The sequence below is a fragment of the Myotis myotis genome, unplaced genomic scaffold, assembly GCF_014108235.1.
Source record: "Myotis myotis isolate mMyoMyo1 unplaced genomic scaffold, mMyoMyo1.p scaffold_m19_p_3, whole genome shotgun sequence".
Lineage (NCBI taxonomy): Eukaryota > Metazoa > Chordata > Mammalia > Chiroptera > Vespertilionidae > Myotis > Myotis myotis.
The window spans coordinates 29,039,480-29,052,625 of NW_023416335.1; positions in this window are offsets into that span (position 1 = coordinate 29,039,480).

Consider the following 13,146-nt stretch of genomic DNA (forward strand, 5'->3'; position numbering starts at 1 on the left):
TTTGAAGTGGGGCTTTAAAAGCAAATTGACAGCATCATTTGGGTGATTGGCCCGGCTATTGTCCAAAGGTTTAAGAAGATTAGCTCGGGTCCTTGAGGAGATGGGTGGACTGCACTGCTCTGCGACATCCAGTCATTAATCTGTGCTTAGAGCCGCTTCCAGGAGTGGGGGAGGCCTGGGAGCCGCAGCAGCCACAGCTCCAAGGGTGCGGGGCCTTTTGTCAGACGTGCATTCCCCACAGCAATCAACCTCCGCCTGTGCAACAAAAGCATTTTCCTGAATTATGGGAGGCAAAGTCCATTAAGTGCAAAACCATGGTGCAAGAAAGGCTCTCACAGTTTCCTAGGAGGCAGCCCCCGTGGTTACAAATCTCAAGAACTTCCCTACGTGAGAGCTGGACTGCAAATCCCAAATTTCCCAGGAACTCTGTCTTGCTAGATTTTGTCAATCACAGTTTCTTGCAGTTCCAAGTTGGTCTCCATTGCGCTTCTGTGGCATATGGCCTCACCACCTTGTAATGCCACCTCACTGAGGTGGTCCCTTTTTGAACAAAATGGAAGCTTCCCAGAGGACATAGGTTTCCATCCTTTGAAGCTTTATTATAACGTTGGAGAAACTGCATGGACACGTGTCTAATATGCAAACACCCCACAGAGAAAACTTACAGATGAGTTGTGCTTCAAAATTGTCTTGAAATGTCAGATTTTGGGAACTCACGAAGCAAAGCTTTCTTCTATAGACAAAGTCGGGAAGGGCTTTTACAACAGGCTAGGTGAGACATGACCCTGAATTATGATACCAATGGTACTGCAGAAACGAAACAAATCATCAAGAAAACAGTGATGTCTCAGGTTTCCCTGGGGACATTGGGAGATGCTCTCCCCTTTGCCTTCAGTTTCCACAGTCCCTCCTGGCTTCCCTCTTCCTGCATGTGGCTCTGGGGGAACCATGCGGGGCTCAGCATCCCTGCAGGGCGAAGGCTGGAGCCGTGGCAGGTGAAAAGGAGGTTGGGTTTCTAACGGGCAGCAGGAAGTGTGCCCCCACCGCCCACTTGGAGGGGCTTCCGGGGAAGTGGTTTTGGATGTTTATGGGTTTTGCCAACTGCTTGCTGAGAGGGACCTGGGGAAGATGAGGAGAGCTATAGACCTGAAACCATCAGCCCTCGGTCTGAGGTCAGCTGTGATCTGAAAAGGGCAGCTCCCACCTCCCACCAGGCACCAGCCTCGGTCCAAGGTCTCCCTGAGCCAAACACTCCTCGGAGGCTGCCAACACAGTGCTGCGTGGAAGAGCTCTCACAGTTTTTACTTAAGCTATTTTTTTCCTGAGGCCAATTACGTGCCCATGGGGCTGGGTCAGGGGGTGTCCAAGGCCACCTCCCTGCAGGGTCTTCGTGATCAGTCTTGTTTGCTTCTTGGCTTTCAATTTCCTTAGAAAATGTGGTTTCCTGGGGGTGTGGTGTTCACGTGAAAGGGAGCCCTGCTGGTCCCTCCCACTGCAGGCTGGGCAAGCCCAGGTATATCTGAACCCATGTGACTTAGGAGGTTCACTGGGGTCGCTGCTTTATTTGGTCATGTGATTTGGGCTTACTGTTTAGTGACTCTTCTCAACTTCTGTGGAGAAAATTTGAATCCTTATCCTGACCATTGCAGAGGGAAGGCTTCTTGTCAGACACTTCACCCAATGTATAGATCCTTTGAAATTAGAATTCTAGATTCATAATAGGATAATGACTCAGCCTCATGGACTTTTATCTACACTCACCAACACAGAACTTTCAGCTCCCACTACATTCTGTTCTGGGTTGAATTGTGTCTCCCCAAAAGATATGCTGGCATCCTAAATCTGATTACCTGTGAATGTGACCTTATTTAGAAACTAGAGGTCTGGTGCATGAAATTCATGCACAGGGGTGGGGGGCGGTTGGGAGGATGGGGTGGGGTCCCTGAGCCCGGCCGGCACCCTCTCCAATCTGGGATGTCCGACTGCCTCTCACAATCCAGGACCGCTGGCTCCTAACCACTTGCCTGCCTGCCTGCTTGACCACCCCTTACCCTTCTGCCTGCCTGCCTGATCACCCCTAACCACCTCTGTTTTGCCCCGCACCCAGGACCCAGGATTCCCTCCTCCAGCCAGTTGCAGGCACCCAGGACTTGGGCCAGCTTTGCCCAGGCCGCAGGAGCCCGGGACCACGGGGTGGGTGGCTTGTCCCCGTCCCGGGCTGCAGGGACCATGGAGTGTGCAGATTGTCTCTCCCCTGGGCTGCAGCCCCAGACGCTGGCGCCTGGGACTGTGGGGCAGGTGGCTTGTCCCTCTCCTGGCCACAGCCTGGCTGGTCTCCATTCCTCTCTCCCCAGTGTTGAGTGTCTGAGCAGTTAAGGCATGATGGCGTGAGAGTGTGATGACCATTTGCATATTAGCTCTTTATTATATAGGATAAGGTTTTTGCAGAGGTAATTAGATAAAAGGAGGCCATGCTGAGTAGAGTGGGCCCTCACCCAATATGACTGGTGTCCTTATGCAAAGAAGAAACCATCATGCCAAGACAGGGGCATACAGAGAGAATGCCCCGTGACGATGGAGACGGAGAAGGAGTGATGCAGTGGCTGGCCAAGGAGCCCCAAGGATTGCCACAACCACCAGCAGCTGGAAGAGTCCAGGAAGGATACCCAGAGTCGCAGAGGGAGGGCAGCCCTGCCAACACCTTGAATCCAGAATTCCGGACTCCCAACCCAGGAGAGAATAGGTTTCTCTTGTGTTAAGTCACTCAGTTTGTTTTATTATTTTTTTTATAGCAGCCTCAGAAATTTAATAGAGGGCTTGTGGAACACCCTCACCCTGCCTGGCAGACTCTGTTATCCCCAGTTGACAGGTGAGAGCACTGGCCTCAGAGAGGTTGAGCACCTACCCAATATCACACAGCTCCTATTTGGGCTCTTTGCTACAGTTCTGACCTTTGTTTTGTTTCCTGATTGTCAAAAGCTACCATACCTCTAGTTTGTGAAGTATGTGAGGGAAATTATCGAAAGATAATTAAATACATTTTGGAGGCATAATATATGAACATTAAGAATTATAATGAGTTTTGATAAGTGCATACGCCAATATAACCCAAATCATATAAAAATACAAAACTTTCCCATCACCCTAAGGGTTACTTCGTTCCCCTTCTCAGTCAATCCCAGTCCCCTCTCCCCAGGACACCGCTGGTCTGACTTCTATCACTCCACATCCGCTTAGCCTGTTCTCAAACTTCTAGAGGAGGCACTCTTACTGTCTGGCTTCTTTTGTCCTGCATGTGTTTCAGATCCATCATGCCTATAGGTGTATCCGGAGTCGGTTCCTTTCCATCCCTGGTGGTGTCTCATTGTGGATAAAGTTTGTTTATCCATTCTCCTGGTGGTGGACACTTGGTTGGTTTGCAGTTTGGGCCGTTATGTTTAAAGCTGCTATATTCATGTGGCTTTGTGAATCTTGTTTCCTTTCTCTTGGGTAAGTTCCTAGGAATGAAATTGCTGGGTTATTCAGAAAAAGGTATGTTTAAATTTACATGCAACTGAGAATCATTTGTAAAATGATTTGTGAAACCTTATGAAGATGAAGGCATGTCTCGTTGCAGCTCTGTAACAATTCCTTTTCCTCCTATCACACAGACATGCTAGCACAAATTACATGTCATATAATGGAAAGAAATATTTCAATTCGTTATGGTATTCCATAAAGGATGAAACTTGCTAGAATCCCACGTACTCTGCACACATTGAACATTTTGATCAGCTCCAGTTGCTTGTCTTAGATTGCATTTGGATGATTTGCAGGTAGCATCTGCTTAAATGCTCAAGGTTTCAGGCAACTCCTGTGCCTTTGTGGTACCGGTTATGTCCTACAGAACAGAACACATCGACTCCTCACACTTTCCTATGACACCCTTGAAGTATCTGCGGACAACTTACACGTCTTACTTTTGACTGCTTTTCTTCAGGCCAAACAGAGGCCACCTTGAAGTGGAGGAAAGAGAAGAGTCCAGTTATGGCCTAAGCAAGTCACTTACTCTGTCTGGGCCTCGATTTATTTGTTAATAAAGGAATAGTCCTACCCTGCCTATCTCATAATGTGATGCGATTAAGTGGGAGAATGCACATAAATATATGTTGTTCTTTTTAAAGAAAAATGTAAGTCATTCCCTGAACTACCTGGGTTCTTTAACCTTTCCTAATGGCACCCAGAACTAAACTCATTGCTCCGGACGTGTCCCAACCACTTCAGAACAGAGTGAGCCTATTATCTCCCATCGCCTGGATACCACACTGAGGATGTCCTATATCTGTATTTTTCTTGAAAAAATGGCAAGAACTTTATGAAGTTGCTATCACCTCTTTGCACAGCAGGTAGAATATGTTACTCTTCGAGGTGACTCTGATAAAAACATCTATCAATTCACACAATTGCTGAATGCCAAGTATAAAACCAAGGCTGGCACATAGAAGACAAAATGAGTGGAAGAGAGAGTCCTGCTCTCAGGAATTTATGGAACAGCTGAGAGATCAGACAAAGCACATAACACGACCAGACAGCAATAGAAGACACCACCTGAGGGAGGATCAATCATCCAAGGCCAATAGGGTCTCAGAAGCAGAGGACCTGTGCCTGGACCACAGAGAGTCAGGAGAGGTGGCAGAGAGCAGGTGAGCCTGGTGAGGGCCAGGGAGGTGGGGGAAGGGGGATATGAATTGGGCTGCAAGACAGAGAAATGAGACTGGCCCATAGGAGCACAAGGGAACAAACACCTTCAATCAGAACAAACCAGTGCTTGGAGAGTTTACATAAGATCTTTATATAAGCACACAATCGCAGGAAGTTAATGTTTGGAGGACAGAGCTAACATTTAGGAAGGAAACCTACTCTCTCCATAAACATCTTTTAGAGATGCTTTCAGAGGCCTACCTTTTCTTCTTCATCATTCATTGACCCGACATAATTGGACTGTCCCCCAGGGGATGCGAGTATGAATATGTCGCCGTGTCTCCCTTTGGGGAGCTCTCAGTGCAGCCAGAAAGAAAAAAACACACAGTCTGACTTTACCATCACGTGCTCTGGGCCTCATGGAGGTAGGTCTGGAGTGATTGAGGGGTTCCCCTAGCAGTTGGCATTGACACGGGCTGAGGATGAGTATAGTGTTCCCCAGACAGTGAGGGAGAAGGGCAGGGCAGACCAAGAAAGCAACCGGGATGTCCACAGAGTTGCCAAGTGCACAGCACGCTGGGGCAGTGGCAGGCACACAGCGTGTCTCCAGGGCAGTTTTCCCAGTCGGAGCGTGAGTCTTGTTTCCATGGGGCATCTCCCCGCACACACCTGGAGTGTAGTGTGGATGCAGGACTCTTCCCCTGAAGGTTTTGACGAGGTGGGTGCTGGACATATGGATTTGAAAAATCTCTCTACCTGCTTTTGATGTGAGCTCTTGGTTGAAAAGCAAGGGATGGGGCTGGGGGCCTCAGGGAGGCAGAGGGATGCGATGGAAATATAGCCTGGCTCAGCCTGTGTGGTGGCTTTAAAATATGCCCATAATTCTTGGATAGTCCTTCCTTCCATAGGTGGAGCTTAATTTCCCTCCCCTCGAGTGTGGACCAGGCTCAATGACTTGTTTCTCACCAAGAGGAACAGGCAGATGTGATGATCTGTGATTTTGGAGAGAAGGTCGTTAAAGGCCCCATGGCTCCTCTTTGCTTTCTCTCTGGGATCCCTCGCTGTGGAGGAGGGATGTTGTAGACACTCACGCAGCCCTGTGGAGAGACCCACGTAATGAGATGCAGAGCCTCCAGCCAACAGCCGTGGGAATGATATTAAAAACGGGTCTTCCAGCTCCCTTCAGCCATGAGGCAGAAACACCCTATATTAATCATGCTATTTATTCTCTGTATTTTCTAATGTTTTGACATCTGGGACCTTGCTGACACAGGAGAGACTGCCCCTCTCAGGGCAAGTTAATTCCCAGAGATAGCAAATGTCTTAGTTCAGGCGGCTGTAACAGAGTATCATAGACTGGTGGCTTATAAACCACAGAAATCTAATTCTCACAGTTCTGAAGGCTGGGAAGTCCAAGATCAAGGTGTTAGTCGATTCGGTGTCTGGCAGGGCCTGCGTCTTGGTGCCTCCCCGGGTGGCTCTGCATGGTGTGGCATGGTGAGCCCCCTCCTCTTGGGAGCCATGAGTAACAAACTCTCTTTTCAGTTGCAGTTGTCTCCAGGAAACCTGCATTCCAAAACACACCCAGCTGAGCTTTTCCTGAATTCCTGCCCCATGGACACTGGGAGATACTAAACATTGTTTGAAGCAATACATTTTGTGGTAATTCATTGTCTGTGATAGATAACTAATACAGCCCGTGGAGGCCTACAGATTTAGAAATTGGGAAAATGCCATAGTTTTTAGGAAGGAGAGATACATGCTCAATTTTTATTTAAAGAGGCTCCGTTTGCAGTCATTGGGGGGCAGGGGTAGGAGAGGGATTGATCACAGGACAGAGAGACTAAGGTATTGGATCTTCCTATTCCAGCCGATATGGCAAGTGTGATCCTTCTATCTTGTCAATGCGACATCCTAGGCCCCGTAGTCATAGACTGTAACTTTGAATGAATGTACTGAGGGGAAAAAAGAGAACATGCAGAGAGTCTGACCTCTTTTATTGGCTACTTTCCAGAGCCTCTGTCTCATGGGTGGGCACTATGGAAATATTGTTTTCCTTTGAGGGCCGTCCTAAGAAAGACCTAGACTTGACAAGTGCCTTCTCTCCCCTTATTTCCTCCATGTGTTCGAAGAGTCTCTGACACCTTGTGACCGTTTCCTTCCTTGTGGTTTTGCCTTGTTTATGTAGTTCAGTGACAGCAGAAGACCGGGCCCACGTGCTAAAAGCTGGGGGCCGTTCAGTTTGTGTAGATGGTGAGTGATGAGGAGTATCGGACTGGCAGGAAAAGCAGGGGCATGGGGTTCCCTGGGGTTGGCAGAAGGCTTGGGGTTGACTGAGCGCCTTGTTGCCCGCTGGGACTGGCTCCTCTGTGGAGGACAGGGCTGAGAACGGAGGTTTGTCTCCATAGAAGGAAGAACTAGGTGGGAGGCCTGAAGCCCTGTGCGTGGGACTGAGCTTGGAGACAGGAACGGCTCTCTGATTGCCACGGAGCCACCTGCGCAAAGCAGAGTCCTTCCACATGGTCACACCGCGCTCTTCCGAAGGTTTAATCCGTGTGTGCTTTAACGACTTCTTAAAACCAGTGCGGTAGTAAATCAGAAAAAAATCTGAAGGTTGTTTTTAAACAAACAACAATAATAAGCCATCAATCTATGTTGTAAGCACTCTTTGAGGAGGCAGCGAGAAGTATGCTTTTAGAATTAATTAGGTTTACTAGTAAAAGTGATACAATGCAATTTTCTTGGGATTGAAGCAAGAAATGTGGGGACTAGTGACTCCAGAAGTTGGAGAACTTGTCTCTCTGACAGAGTGGCAAGATCCTGAGGGGACCCGGATCCACGAGGAAGGCACTTAGTGGGTCTTCTTATGCCTGTAAAAGGCTCCAGTAATTTCCATAACATATTTGTTAGGGCATTGGGATGGAACAAGGCAGCTTCGGACAAAACAACAAAATGAAGTTTCATTTACATGCAGAGACTCTGCTTAATTCTTACAAGTGGTAGCGGTGCTGGAAGATTACTTTCCAGTGAGGACCAGGGTAGAGATGAAGTGTGACAGAGCGAGGGAGATGTGGCCTTTGCCCTCTGAATGCACCAAACCAGCAAGCCCCGCCCTCGCGGGCGTGGGAGGGCGGGCTAAGGTCTGATGATTTGGCGACAGATGATACAGCAGGATCGTTTCTGAAGGGACTCGGGCTCTTAGCTCCTGCCAACCTCCTGCTGGCCCTAACGCGTCCAGAGACAAAACACCCTGCCCACCGCCGCCTGACTCTCAGCCACGGCCTGAATGCTGAGCGTGGCACAGGAAGCCCGTCCTTCTCCACGGCATGCAGGGGCCGCCCCGTCCTCTAGGTGGCAGCACACTCCGCATAAAGCAGGGGAGCGTCCTTGCCAAAGACATGCCCTTTCCCAGGAGGATGGCTCTGCAGAGGTAAGGCCAGGTCACTGCCCTGCATCCCTCGCTCAGGGCTTGTCGCTGCTCATCTTCCTGCCATGTCACTGCCCGCCCCACCCCACCCCACCCCTGGGGGGTGGGCATGCACAAATACATGCACAGTCACACATACCTGGTATACACACGCATGTGCACTCACACATGCATGTGCACTACACACACACATGTGCACTCACACACACATGCTCACGTACTTACACTCAGTTATGATCTGAATGCTTGTATACCCTCCCCTTCCCCCCCCCCCGCCCCAATTCACATATTGAAATCCTCCCCTCCTCCCTCTCCCCCCCTCAGAATGATGGGATGAGGAGGTGTGGTCTGTGGGAGGTGATTAGGATTAGATAGGGTTCCGAGGGATCAGCATTCTTCTAAAAGAGGCCCCACGGAGCTCCCATATTCCTCCCTCCAGGTGAGGACACAGTGCAAAGTCTGCAGCCAGAAGAGGCCCTCACCTTCCCTGGGCTGGCACCGTGGGCCTGACCTCCACCTCCTGACCTGTGACAAAGGAATTTCTGCTGTGTATAAGCCACCCAGTCTGTGGTATTACATTATAGGGCCTGAACGGACCAAGGCACTCACCAACACACACTCACACACATGCGTGCACACTCACAGTACACAAGCGTTCACACAGAGTGCTCATCGGCACACACACTCCCACACACCCACACACTCTCTCACACGAGCTGCACACACACCCAGCGCCTCCCTAGGTCACCTGCTCTTGCCGGTTCTGAAGGTCAGGGAAAGGGCAGCTCTGGGCTGCCCTGCCCTTGGGTCAGTCTTAGCTGTTTGCTAACATCGCGTTAATGACTCCTCAGCATATTAAATGACAGGAGAGTGTGTTTTGCCTCCTGGGTAATCCCCAGACAAGAGGACTCCAGCTCGTCAGAGTGACATGGGGGTGCTGATGTGTGCTGCCTGCCCTGCGCCCACATGCCAGGTCTATATAAGGGGCTGTGTCCCTGAGGCACACTGTCCCAACCTCCCCCAGCTATGCTCTTGACGTAGGCAAAGGGGACGCCCTCTTTGGTGACTCACCCTGTGTCCACAGAGAGTCACCAGGGATGCCAGAAATGCCAACAACTCACGGTGCTTGGCACCACCCTTTGAACCTGAAAATGCTCAAAGCATGTGGCCATGGGCATGTGACACAGCAGCCTCCATGTGCTAATCCTTACAGGGGCATCTTGGGCGGCGGCTGGCCCTGTGAGCCTGATCCCTCAGTGCAGCGTGTGAGCAAACCTGAAGACAGGAGATGCAAGCAAAACCCTCATGGATCTGGGCACTGCTTGGGCAGATCGGAGAGTAAGGGGCTGCCATTGGAAGAAGGGCTTCGGTTCTGGCCCAGCAATGTCACTTCTGTGTGGAGCGACCAAATGTACTGGGTCTTATTGACCTCATTTAGAAAATGAGGGTTATAACATTTACTGTCTCAGTTTCAAGAATATCATAATAAATGATATAAATAAAAGGAATACAGTCTTAGGGGGCCACCCTGGGGTCCTGAGGATGTTCCTGGGTTGGCTGGAACCTGCCTTTGGGGCGGTCCCAGTGCCCCACCTGGTTTCCTGGTGCTCAGGCATGGCAGTCCTATTTTGGGGTCTGCTCAGCTCCGGTTTCTCAGGGACCCCCAACGGCTCAGCATTCCTTCAGGAGGGTGAGGGACTCTGCAGAAGCCTGTGGGTGGAGCAACTCTGCCTCTTTCCTAGGGGTTAGCTGCCTGGATCTCTGGGTGCTGACCCAGGGCTCAGATCCAATTGCTGCCCTTCATCTCAGAGCACCAAGCATCTCCTGCTCCTAGAGTGTGGTCAGCAATCCGGCCCAGCCTCTCCGTGCCCAGTAATGCAGAGACAATCCTCAGAGCCAGTGTGGCCTCTTGGAGATGCCCTGTGGTGCCACTGATGGAACCGTCACCATCAGGCAAAGTCGAGCCCACGTGGTCCCAGTGCCCTCCCAACGCCAGGCACTGGGGATAAAGCTCCTCCTGTCCGATGTGAACACCAGCTGTACCATAACCTCACCAGCTTCAACCTTCAATCCTTTCCCTTGGGCAGCTTTTCCATGCTTTCTGCCTGGCATTTCCATGCTTTCATCTTGACCTGCGCATCTTTAATGTAGGTGCCACTTCTGTGACGTCTAATCTCATGGTGATGGCATGCTTGGCAGTCCCTTTTGTAATTCAAGGTTGAAGGGGGCAGAGGCGGGGGGAAAAATTCACAGAAGACATGCTAAATTCCACGACACAAATATGGCACTGGGGTGGGAGCAGGGGTGGGTAGGGTGGCTTGAAATGCAAGAGTTCCAGGCCCAGTGCAGTGGGCAGTGGGCTGCTGGCTCCTTCCCAGGGACCTGTTTCCCACTCACCCTAGCAGCAATGGGGACGGGAAGCCTAACATATAGGCTCTGGAATGTATGGTCCCAGTGCGTTCGTAAGAAAGAGGACACCAACTCTGGCTTCCAGAGGTCAGATGTTACGTGCTCTCTCCCAAAAGCAAGCAGGTGGTTTAATCTAGTGGTTTGCAAAGTGGGGTTCCTGGGCCCGCAGCAATAGCATCAGCTAGGACCACAAAACTTTACAAACCAGCAACCCCAAACTGGGAGCTGGCAATTCATGTTTAGCTAGCCCTCCAGGCAGTTGGAATGCATGTTCAGGTGTGAGGACCCCTCGTTATTTAAACATCAGTCTGAAGACATAAATATTTATTCAAAAACTATAAGGGGCTAAAAGTAAACTTGCCTTTTATTCAGCTATTCTGTTTCTAGGGATTTATTCTATGGATGCAGTCATGTGAGTGCCCAAGGAGATGGGCATGGTTTCTATAAACAATGGAAATACCGTAAAGGTCTGTCCAACAAGGCAATGGTGAAATCAGCGATGGGACCTGCATACGATGGAAGTCTACGCTTCCTAATCATGAGGTAGCTTTGTAGACACTGGTCTATTAAGATGCTTAAATTAAGATCTGTCGCTAAAGGAGAAAACGAGTTGGTCAAAAGTCTACCAAATGCAATCTCATTTGTGTTTGGAAAAGGAGGTAACGTGAGTTCACGCACAAGCTCATTAGTTTGTGTCTGGGAAATACACAACGTGAGCATGAATTAATTTAATAATTTAAAAACTACCCAGTGAAAAGAGATGAAAGCCAAAAAATTATGCAGAGAGAGCCCACAACATCTCTCCGGGTACCGCCCTTTCTCTCCGGGTACCGCCCTTTCTCTTACCGCCCCCTTCCTCTGAACAGCTATTACTATCATTCCCATCAGACTAACACATCATCAGCTCATTTCCCCATGTCTGTCTTCCATGGAATCGGAGATATAAGGTTTCATGGTGCTTGAAGATATTAAGCAGCCTCATAACATTTATTTCCAGACTAAATAGTTTAATCTTGCTGTCTAATTTCTTCTCAGAAAGCCTTAGTCATCTCGAAGGTTCGTCAGAGATGTGCCAATTTGGAGATGTCAGGCTGAGGCACAGTTAATTTCCCCAGATAGGCTAATTGTATTAGGGTAGTTGTGAAGCAGTGGCTAATCATGATGGCAAGGCTCTTTCTAATCATTGGCTGAGGCTAATTTTTAATTGATGGGTAAAAGAGAAGTGAATTTTAAAGTGTGCTGTAAATGAAGGAATGTGAGAATGGCGAGAAGAGAGAGAGGTGAGAAAGTGCAAGTTTCCAATGATCAGCCCTTGGCCCTGAAACTTGTTGAAATAGTGCCCTGACACAAAACCAAGGGGGCCTGAGATCGAAGTCCTCTGTGGTGGGGGCTCCCATGCTGGTAAGATATTAAGACCATCTGCTAATTTCTGATTGTGGGGACTGCAAAGCACGCACAAGGACAGCTGCCTCCACAAAGGATCCCTGATTACCCAGCTTCCTGGTTCCCCCTAAGACCAGGGGAAGAGAGAAATGATCAAAACCACAGCCAAGCCACCCCCTCTGCTCTGGCCGGGAAACGAGAAGCCCAGCGGGCAAGGACACATACTGTATGCACATCTATGTCCTCAGAGCAGGTGAGAGAGCGAGAAAAGGGACGACACTCAGTGGTGAGCTCATGTGACGGAAGGCGTTCCAAGTCTATTAGTTATTATTTTATTTTATTTTTTTTTTACCATTATCTCCTAAATTCTCCCGTCAGAAAGATATATTTAATCATTTTAGTTGGGAAAGCAAAAGAAATGTGGAGATAGGAGTTAGTGTCCTTGGAAATATCCAAACCCAGGACAGTTTTCCTTTGGATTCCGACTGTGCAGCAGCGAACTTGGCAAAGGTTCCAATTTAATAGCTTCTGAATGGGGTTCTTTAACTTGAAACTTGGCAAAATAAGAATGAAAGGATTGTGAAGTACCCAAGCACCGTTTCGGGTGAACTGTATCGTGGCGTAACGATGGCTTTTAACCTGCTTCGTGCACATGGGACGTGTGTAATCCAGGGGCAAGCCCAGTGCCTTGGGGGTTGGTGACATTTTCTAGCCCCTAGCGGCCGAGGCAAAGTCCTATTCTGGGTCCTGGAGCCTTTTTCCTGTGCACTCTGCATCACCCTTCCTTGGTTCCTACACTCAGTGTCCGTATGAGCTATCAGTTGCTGCAACACGCATTACTCCCAAATCAGCAGCTTACACAACAGTTATTATGTCACATTTTCTGAGGGTCAGAATTTGGGAGTGGCGTAGCCAGGGGATTCTGGCTCAGGGTTTCTCCTGGAGGTTGCAGGCAAGGTCAAGGTTGTCTGACAGCTTACAGGGGCCTGCTCCATGGCTGTTGGGGGAGGCCTCAGTTCCTGGCCACGTGGGCCGTTCTATAGGGCTACCTGAGTGTTCTCAGACAGGCTTCTCCAGAGTGAGCAATCCGAACAAGACAGGAGGGAGGAAGCTATGGCCTTTCATGTCTGAATCTCAGAAGTCACTCATGGTTGTTTCCAACACATCCTACTTGTCAGAAATGAGTCTTTCCCTGCAGTCCACACCCAAGGGAGGGACCGAGGCTCTCGCTTTGAAGGGAAGGGCAC